We start from the raw sequence: 10639 nt of genomic DNA, 5'->3' as shown, positions 1-10639 counted from the left end.
GATTTTTTAAATTATTTTTTCACCACTAAAACGCATGAGACTTGTAGTTTTTAAAAATGTTTTCATTTTTGATGAGACGCTGAATAAAAGAAGTTTAATCGTCGGCAAACGAAAACCTGCGATTTCCCGTAAATCCCGGACTCGGCCCGTATAGTCAAAAGTATACAAAGAAAGTACCCAGGGAGTAAACTCATTTCCCAAATGATTTTTTAAATTATTATTTCACCACTAAAGCCCATGAGACTTGTAGTTTTTAAAAATGTTTTCATTTTTGATGAGACGCAGAATAAAAGAAGTTTAATCGCCGGCAAACGAAAACCCGCGATTTCCCGTAAATCCCGGACTCGGTCCGTATAGTCAAAAGTATACAAAGAAAGTACCCAGGGAGTAAACTCATTTCCCGAACGATTTTTTAAATTATTTTTTCACCACTAAAACGCATGAGACTTGTAGTTTTCAGAAATGTTTTCATTTTTGATGAGACGCTTAATGAAAGTGGTTTAATCGCCGGCAAACGAAAACCCGCGATTTCCCGTAAATCCCGGGCTTGGCCCGTATAGTCGAATGTATACAAAGAAAGTACCCTGTGAGTAAACTCATTTCCAAAACGATTTTTTAAATTATCTTTTCACCACTAAAACGCATGAGACTTGTAGTTTTCAAAAATGTTTTCATTTTTGATGAGACGCTGAATAAAAGAAGTTTAATCGCCGGCAAACGAAAACCTACGATTTCCTTTAAATCCCGGACTCGGCCCGTATAGTCAAAAGTATACAAAGAAAGTACCCAGGGTGTAAACTCATTTCCCGAACGATTTTTAAAATTATTATTTCACCACTAAAACGCGTGAGACTTGTAGTTTTCAGAAATTTTTTCATTTTTGATGAGACGCTTAATGAAAGTGGTTTAATCGCCGGAACACGAAAACCCGCGATTTCCCGTAAATCCCGGGCTTGGCCGGTATAGTCAAATGTATACAAAGAAAGTACCCTATGAGTAAACTCATTTCCAAAACGATTTTTTAAATTATCTTTTCACCACTAAAACGCATGAGACTTGTAGTTTTCAAAAATGTTTTCATTTTTGATGAGACACTGAATAAAAGAAGTTTAACTGCCGGCAAACGAAAACCCGCCATTTCCCGTAAATCCCGGGCTTTGCCCGTACAGTCAAAAGTATACAAATAAAGTACCAGGGAGTAAACTCATTTCCCGAACAATTTTTTATATTATCTTTTCACCACTAAAACGCATGAGACTTGTAGTTTTCAAAAATGTTTTCATTTTTGATGAGACGCTAAATAAAAGAAGTTTAATCGCTGGCAAACGAAAACCCGCAATTTCCCGTAAATCCCGAGCTTGGCCCGTATAGTCAAAAGTATACAAAGGAAGTACCCAGGAAGTAAACTCATTTCCGGAACGATTTTTTAAATTTTTTTTTCACCACTAAAACGCATGAGACTTGCAGTTTTTAAAAATGTTTTCATTTTTGATGAGACGCTGAATAAAAGAAGTTTAATCGCCGGCAAACGAAAACCTGCGATTTCCCGTAAATCCCGGACTCGGCCCGTATAGTCAAAAGTATACAAAGAAAGTACCCAGTGAGTAAACTCATTTCCGAACGAATTTTTAAATTATTTTTTCATCACTAAAACGCTTGAGACTTGTAGTTTTCAAAAATGTTTTCATTTTTGATGAGACGCTGAATAAAAGAGGTTTAATCGCCGGCAAACGAAAACCCGCCATTTCCCGTAAACCCCGGACTCGGCCCGCATAATCAAAAGTATACAAAGAAAGTACCCAGGGAGTTAGCTCATTTCCCGAACGATTTTTTAAATTATTTTTTCACCACTAAAACGCATGAGACTTGTAGTTTTCAAAAATGTTTTCAATTTTGATGAGACGCTGAATAAAAGAAGTTTAATCGCCGGCAAACGAAAACCTGCGATTTTTCGTAAATCCCGGACTCGGCCCGTATAGTGAAAAGAATACAAAGAAAGTACCCAGGGAGTAAACTCATTTCCCGAACAATTTTTTATATTATTTTTTCACCACTAAAACGCATGAGACTTGTAGTTTTCAAAAATGTTTTCATTTTTGATGAGACGCTGAATAAAAGAAGTTTAATCGCCGGCAAACGAAAACCTGCGATTTCTCGTAAATCCCGGACTCGGCCCGTATAGTCAAAAGTATACAAAGAAAGTACCCAGGGAGTAAACTCATTTCCCGAACGATTTTTTAAATTATTTTTTCACCACTAAAACAAATGAGACTTGTAGTTTTCAAAAATGTTTTCATTTTTGATGAGACGCTGAATAAAAGAAGTTTAATCGCCGGCAAACGAAAACCTGCGATTTCTCGTAAATCCTGGACTCGGCCTGTATAGTCAAAAGTATACAAAGAAAGTACCCAGGGAGTAAACTCATTTCCCGAACGATTTTTTAAATTACTTTTTCACCACTAAAACGCATGAGACTTGCAGTTTTTAAAAATGTTTTCATTTTTGATGAGACGCTGAATAAAAGAAGTTTAATCGCCGGCAAACGAAAACATGCGATTTCCCGTAAATCCCGGACTCGGCCCGTATAGTCAAAAGTATACAAAGAAAGTACCCAGTGAGTAAACTCATTTCCGAACGAATTTTTAAATTATTTTTTCACCACTAAAACGCTTGAGACTTGTAGTTTTCAAAAATGTTTTCATTTTTGATGAGACGCTGAATAAAAGAGGTTTAATCGCCGGCAAACGAAAACCCGCCATTTCCAGTAAACCCCGGACTCGGCCCGCATAGTCAAAAGTATACAAAGAAAGTACCCAGGGAGTTAGCTCATTTCCTGAACGATTTTTTAAATTATTTTTTCACCACTAAAACGCATGAGACTTGTAGTTTTCAAAAATGTTTTAAATTTTGATGAGACGCTGAATAAAAGAAGTTTAATCGCCGGCAAACGAAAACCTGCGATTTCCCGTAAATCCCGGACTCGGCCCGTATAGTGAAAAGTATACAAAGAAAGTACCCAGGGAGTAAACTCATTTCCCGAACGATTTTTTAAATTATTTTTTCACCACTAAAACGCATGAGACTTGCAGTTTTTAAAAATGTTTTCGTTTTTGATGAGACGCTGAATAAAAGAAGTTTAATCGCCGGCAAACGAAAACCTTCGATTTCCCGTAAATCCCGGACTCGGCCCGTATAGTCAAAAGTATACAAAGAAAGTACCCAGTGAGTAAACTCATTTCCGAACGAATTTTTAAATTATCTTTTCACCACTAAAACGCTTGAGACTTGTAGTTTTCAAAAATGTTTTCATTTTTGATGAGACGCTGAATAAAAGAAGTTTAATCGCCGGCAAACGAAAACCCGCCACTTCCCGTAAATCCCGGGCTTGGCCCGTATAGTCGAATGTATACAAAGAAAGTACCCTGTGAGTAAAATCATTTCCAAAACGATTTTTTAAATTATCTTTTCACCACTGAAACGCTTGAGACTTGTAGTTTTCAAAAATGTTTTCATTTTTGATGAGACGCTGAATAAAAGAGGTTTAATTGCCGGCAAACGAAAACCCGCCATTTCCCGTAAATCCCGGGCTTGGCCCGTATAGTCGAATGTATACAAAGAAAGTACCCTGTGAGTAAAATCATTTCCAAAACGATTTTTTAAATTATCTTTTCACCACTGAAACGCTTGAGACTTGTAGTTTTCAAAAATGTTTTCATTTTTGATGAGACGCTGAATAAAAGAGGTTTAATCGCCGGCAAACGAAAACCCGCCATTTCCCGTAAACCCCGGACTCGGCCCGCATAGTCAAATGTATACAAAGAAAGTACCCTGTGAGTTAACTCATTTCCCGAACGATTTTTTAAATTATTTTTTCACCACTAAAACGCATGAGACTTGTAGTTTTCAAAAATGTTTTCATTTTTGATGAGACGCTGAATAAAAGAGGTTTAATCGCCGGCAAACGAAAACCCTCCATTTCCCGTAAACCCCGGACTCAGCCCACATAGTCAAAAGTATACAAAGAAAGTACCCAGGGAGTTAACTCATTTCCCGAACGATTTTTTAAATTATTTTTTCACCACCAAAACGCATGAGACTTGTAGTTTTCAAAAATGTTTTCAATTTTGATGAGACGCTGAATAAAAGAAGTTTAATCGCCGCCAAACGAAAACCTGCAATTTCCCGTAAATCCCGGATCAGCCCGTATAGTGAAAAGTATACAAAGAAAGTACCCAGGGAGTAAACTCATTTCCCGAACGATTTTTTAAATTATTTTTTCACCACTAAAACGCATGAGACTTGTAGTTTTCAGAAATGTTTTCATTTTTGATGAGACGCTTAATGAAAGTGGTTTAATCGCCGGCAAACGAAAACCCGCGATTTCCCGTAAATCCCGGGCTTGGCCCGTATACTCGAATGTATACAAAGAAAGTACCCTGTGAGTAAACTCATTTCCACAACGATTTTTCAAAATTATCTTTTCACCACTAAAACGCATGAGACTTGTAGTCTTCAAACTTGTTTTCATTTTTGATGAGACGCTGAATAAAAGAAGTTTAAACGCCGGCAAACGAAAAACTGCGATTTCCCGTAAATTCCGGACTCGGCCTGTATAGTCAAAAGTATACAAAGAAAGTACCCAGGGAGTAAACTCATTTCCAGAACGATTTTTTAAATTATTTTTTCACCACTAAAACGCGTGAGATTTGTAGTTTTTAGAAATGTTTTCATTTTTGATGAGACGCTTAATGAAAGTGGTTTAATCGCCGGCAAACAAAAACCCGTGATTTACCGTAAATCCCGGGCTTGGCCCGTATAGTCGAATGTATACAAAGAAAGAGCCCTGTGAGTAAACTCATTTCCAAAACGATTTTTCAAATTATTATTTCACCACAAAAGCGCATGACACTTGTAGTTTTTAAAAATGTTTTCATTTTTGATGAGACGCTGAGTAAAAGAAATTTAATCACCGGCAAACGAAAACCCGCGATTTCCCGTAAATCCCAGACTCGGCCCGTATAGTCAAAAGTATACAAAGAAAGTACCCAGGGAGTAAACTCATTTCCCGAACGATTTTTTAAATTATTTCTTCACCACTAAAACGCGTGAGATTTGTAGTTTTCAGAAATGTTTTCATTTTTGATGAGACGCTTAATGAAAGTGGTCTAATCGCCGGCAAACAAAAACCCGCAATTTACCGTAAATCCCGGGCTTGGCCCGTATAGTCGAATGTATACAAAGAAAGAACCCTGTGAGTAAACTCATTTCCAAAACGATATTTTAAATTATCTTTCCACCACTAAAACGCATGAGACTTGTAGTTTTTAAAAATGTTTTCATTTTTGATGAGACGCTGAATAAAAGAAGTTTAATCGCCGGCTAACGAAAACCTGCGATTTCCCGTAAATCCCGGACTCGGCCCGTATAGTCAAAAGAATACAAAGAAAGTAACCAGGGAGTAAACTCATTTCCCAAACGATTTTTTAAATTATTATTTGACCACTAAAGCCCATGAGACTTGTAGTTTTTAAAAATGTTTTCATTTTTGATGAGACGCTGAATAAAAGAAGTTTAATCGCCGGCAAACGAAAACCCGCCATTTCCCGTAAACCCCGGACTCGGCCCGTATAATCAAAAGTATACAAAGAAAGTACCCAGGGAGTAAACTCATTTCCCGAACGATTTTTTAAATTATTTTTTCACCACTAAAACGCATGAGACTTTTAGTTTTCAAAAATGTTTTCATTTTTGATGAGACGCTGAATAAAAGAAGTTTAATCGCCGGCAAACGAAAACCTACGATTTCCCGTAAATCCCGGTCTCGGCCCGTATAGTCAAAAGTATACAAAGAAAGTACCCAGGGTGTAAACTCATTTCCCGAACGATTTTTTAAATTTTTATTTCACCACTAAAGCCCATGAGACTTGTAGTTTTTAAAAATGTTTTCATTTTTGATGAGACGCTGAATTAAAGGAGTTTAATCGCCGGCAAACGAAAACCCGCGACTTCTTGTAAGTCCCGGACTTGGCCCGTGTAGTGAAAAGTATACAAAGAAAGTAACCAGGGAGTAAACTCATTTCCCGAACGATTTTTTAAATTATTTTTTCACCACTAAAACGCATGAGACTTGTAGTTTTCAGAAATGTTTTCATTTTTGATGAGACGCTTAATGAAAGTGGTTTAATCGCCGGCAAACGAAAACCCGCGATTTCCCGTAAATCCCGGGCTTGGCCCGTATAGTGGAATGTATACAAAGAAAGTACCCTGTGAGTAAACTCATTTCCAAAACGATTTTTTAAATTATCTTTTTACCACTAAAACGCATGAGACTTGTAGTTTTTAAAAATGTTTTCATTTTTGTTGACACGCTGAATAAAAGAAGTTTAATCGCCGGCAAACGAAAACCCGCCATTTCCCGTAAACCCGGACTCGGCCCGTATAATCAAAAGTATACAAAGAAAGTACCCAGGGAGTAAACTCATTTCCCGAACGATTTTTTAATTATTTTTTTACCACTAAAACGCATGAGACTTGTAGTTTTCAAAAATGTTTTCATTTTTGATGAGACGCTGAATAAAAGAAGTTTAATCGCCGGCAAACGAAAACCTGCGATTTCCCGTAAATCCCGGTCTCGGCCCGTATAGTCAAAAGTATACAAAGAAAGTACCCAGGGTGTAAACTCATTTCCCGAACGATTTTATAAATTATTATTTCACCACTAAAGCCCATGAGACTTGTAGTTTTTAAAAATGTTTTCATTTTTGATGAGACGCTGAATTAAAGGAGTTTAATCGCCGGCAAACGAAAACCTGCGACTTCCCGTAAGTCCCGGACTTGGCCCGTGTAGTGAAAAGTATACAAAGAAAGTAACCAGGGAGTAAACTCATTTCCCGAACGATTTTTTAAATTATTTTTCACCACTAAAACGCGTGAGACTTGTAGTTTTCAGAAATGTTTTCATTTTTGATGAGACGCTTAATGAAAGTGGTTTAATCGCCGGCAAACGAAAACCCGCGATTTCCCGTAAATCCCGGGCTTGGCCCGTATAGTGGAATGTATACAAAGAAAGTACCCTGTGAGTAAAGTCATTTCCAAAACGATTTTTTAAATTATCTTTTTACCACTAAAACGCATGAGACTTGTAGTTTTTAAAAATGTTTTCATTTTTGTTGACACGCTGAATAAAAGAAGTTTAATCGCCGGCAAACGAAAACCCGCCATTTCCCGTAAACCCGGACTCGGCCCGTATAATCAAAAGTATACAAAGAAAGTACCCAGGGAGTAAACTCATTTCCCGAACGATTTTTTAATTATTTTTTTACCACTAAAACGCATGAGACTTGTAGTTTTCAAAAATGTTTTCATTTTTTATGAGACGCTGAATAAAAGAAGTTTAATCGCCGGCAAACGAAAACCTGCGATTTCCCGTAAATCCTGGACACGGCCCGCATAGTCAAAAGTATACAAAGAAAGTACCCAGGGTGTAAACTCATTTCCCAAACGATTTTTTAAATTATTTTTTCACCACTTAAGCCCATGAGATTTGTAGTTTTTAAAAATGTTTTCATTTTTGATGAGACGCTGAATAAAAGAAGTTTAATCGCCGGCAAACGAAAACCCGCGACTTCCCTAAATCCCGGACTCGGCCCGTATAGTCAAAAGTATACAAAGAAAGTACCCAGGGAGTAAACTCATTTCCCGAACGATTTTTTAAATTATTTTTTCACCACTAAAACGCATGAGACTTGTAGTTTTTAGAAATGTTTTCGTTTTTGATGAGACGTTTAATGAAAGTGGTTTAATCGCCGGCAAACAAAAGCCCGCGATTTCCCGTAAATCCCGGACTTGGCCCGTATGGTCGAATGTATACAAAGAAAGAACCCTGTGAGTAAACTCATTTCCAAAACGATTTTTTAAATTATCTTTTCACTACTAAAACGCATGAGACTTGTAGTTTTCAAAAATGTTTTCATTTTTGATGAGACGCTGAATAAAAGAAGTTTAATCGCCGGCTAACGAAAACCTGCGATTTCCCGTAAATCCCGGACTCGGCGCGTATAGTCAAAAGTATACAAAGAAAGTACCCAGGGAGTAAACTCATTTCCCAAAACGATTTTTTAAATTATCTTTTCACCACTAAAACGCATGAGACTTGTAGTTTTTAGAAATGTTTTCGTTTTTGATGAGACGTTTAATGAAAGTGGTTTAATCGCCGGCAAACAAAAGCCCGCGATTTCCCGTAAATCCCGGACTTGGCCCGTATAGTCGAATGTATACAAAGAAAGTACCCTGTGAGTAAACTCATTTCCAAAACGATTTTTTAAATTATCTTTTCACCACTAAAACGCATGAGACTTGTAGTTTTCAAAAATGTTTTCATTTTTGATGATACACTGAATAAAACAAGTTTAATCGCCGGCAAACGAAAACCCGCCATTTCCCGTAAATCCCGGGCTTGGCCCGTATAGTCAAAAGTATACAAAGAAAGTACCCAGGGAGTAAACTCATTTCCCGAACGATTTTTTAAATTATTTTTTCACCACTAAAACGCATGAGACTTGTAGTTTTTAGAAATGTTTTCGTTTTTGATGAGACGTTTAATGAAAGTGGTTTAATCGCCGGCAAACAAAAGCCTGCGATTTCCCGTAAATCCCGGACTTGGCCCGAATAGTCGAATGTATACAAAGAAAGAACCCTGTGAGTAAACTCATTTCCAAAACGATTTTTTAAATTATCTTTTCACCACTAAAACGCATGAGACTTGTAGTTTTCAAAAATGTTTTCATTTTTGATGATACACTGAATAAAACAAGTTTAATCGCCGGCAAACGAAAACCCGCCATTTCCCGTAAATCCCGGGCTTGGCCCGTATAGTCAAAAGTATACAAAGAAAGTACCCAGGGAGTAAACGCATTTCCCGAACGATTTTTTGTAATATTTTTTCACCACTAAAACGCATGAGACTTGTAGTTTCCAAAAATGTTTTCATTTTTGATGGGACGCTGAATAAAAGAAGTTTAATCGCCGGCAAACGAAAACCCGCGATTTTTCGTAAATCCCGGACTCGGCGCGTATTGTCAAAAGTATACAAAGAAAGTACCCAGGGAGTAAACTCATTTTCCGAACGATTTTTTAAATTATTTTTTCACCACTAAAATGCATAAGACTTGTAGTTTTCAAAAACGTTTTTATTTTTGATGAGACGCTTAATGAAAGAGGCTCAATCGCCGGCAAACGAAAACCAGCGATTTCCCCTAAATCCCGGGCTTGGCCATTGTAGTCGAATGTATACAAAGAAAGTACCCAGAGGTTAAACTCATTTCCCGAACGATTTTTTAATTTTTTTTTTCACCACTAAAACGCATGAGACTTGTAGTTTTCAAAAATGTTTTCATTTTTGATGAGACGCTGAATAAAAGAAGTTTAATCGCCGGCTAACGAAAACCTGCGATTTCCCGTAAATCCCGGACTCGGCCCGTATAGTCAAAAGAATACAAAGAAAGTACCCAGGAAGTAAACTCATTTCCCAAACGATTTTTTAAATTATTATTTGACCACTAAAGCCCATGAGACTTGTAGTTTTTAAAAATGTTTTCATTTTTGATGAGCCGCTGAATAAAAGAAGTTTAATCGCCGGCAAACGAAAACCCGCCATTTCCCGTAAACCCCGGATTCGGCCCGTATAATCAAAAGTATACAAAGAAAGTACCCAGGGAGTAAACTCATTTCCCGAACGATTTTTTAAATTATTTTTTCACTACTAAAACGCGTGAGATTTGTAGTTTTCAGAAATGTTTTCATTTTTGATGAGACGCTTAATGAAAGTGGTTTAATCGCCGGCAAACAAAAACCCGCGATTTACCGTAAATCCCGGGCTTGGCCCGTATAGTCGAATGTATACAAAGAAAGAACCCTGTGAGTAAACTCATTTCCAAAACGATTTTTTAAATTTTCTTTTCACCACTAAAACGCATGAGACTTGTAGTTTTCAAAAATGTTTTCATTTTTGATGAGACGCTGAATAAAAGAAGTTTAATCGCCGGCTAACGAAAACCTGCGATTTCCCGTAAATCCCGGACTCGGCCCGTATAGTCAAAAGTATACAAAGAAAGTAGCCAGGGAGTAAACTCATTTCCCAAAACGATTTTTTAAATTATCTTTTCACCACTAAAACGCATGAGACTTGTAGTTTTCAAAAATGTTTTCATTTTTGATGAGACGCTGAATAAAAGAAGTTTAATCGCCGGCAAACGAAAACCCGCCATTTCCCGTAAACCCCGGACTCGGCCCGTATAATCAAAAGTATACAAAGAAAGTACCCAGGGAGTAAACTCATTTCCCGAACGACTTTTTAAATTTTTTTTTCACCACTAAAACGCATGAGACTTTTAGTTTTCAAAAATGTTTTCATTTTTGATGAGACGCTGAATAAAAGAAGTTTAATCGCCGGCAAACGAAAACCTACGATTTCCCGTAAATCCCGGTCTCGGCCCGTATAGTCAAAAGTATACAAAGAAAGTACCCAGGGTGTAAACTCATTTCCCGAACGATTTTATAAATTATTATTTCACCACTAAAGCCCATGAGACTTGTAGTTTTTAAAAATGTTTTCATTTTTGATGAGACGCTGAAATAAAGA

The 10639-nt window shown here is 37.2% G+C and overlaps 1 long non-coding RNA gene across 1 annotated transcript; it reads left to right on the top strand.

Annotated features, from left to right (window-relative positions):
- The first annotated feature begins 5334 nt into the window (after positions 1 to 5334).
- LOC130612341 (uncharacterized) lies at positions 5335 to 10242 on the top strand. The gene is made up of 2 exons (XR_008975440.1): positions 5335 to 5726; positions 10190 to 10242. It is a non-coding gene; the product is annotated as an uncharacterized LOC130612341 (long non-coding RNA).
- The last annotated feature ends 397 nt before the right edge of the window (positions 10243 to 10639 follow it).

The sequence above is a fragment of the Hydractinia symbiolongicarpus genome, chromosome 10 (genome assembly GCF_029227915.1).
Source record: "Hydractinia symbiolongicarpus strain clone_291-10 chromosome 10, HSymV2.1, whole genome shotgun sequence".
NCBI lineage: Eukaryota > Metazoa > Cnidaria > Hydrozoa > Anthoathecata > Hydractiniidae > Hydractinia > Hydractinia symbiolongicarpus.
Note: the sequence above shows the minus strand (reverse complement) of the source record. Positions and strands in the feature narration are given on the sequence as shown.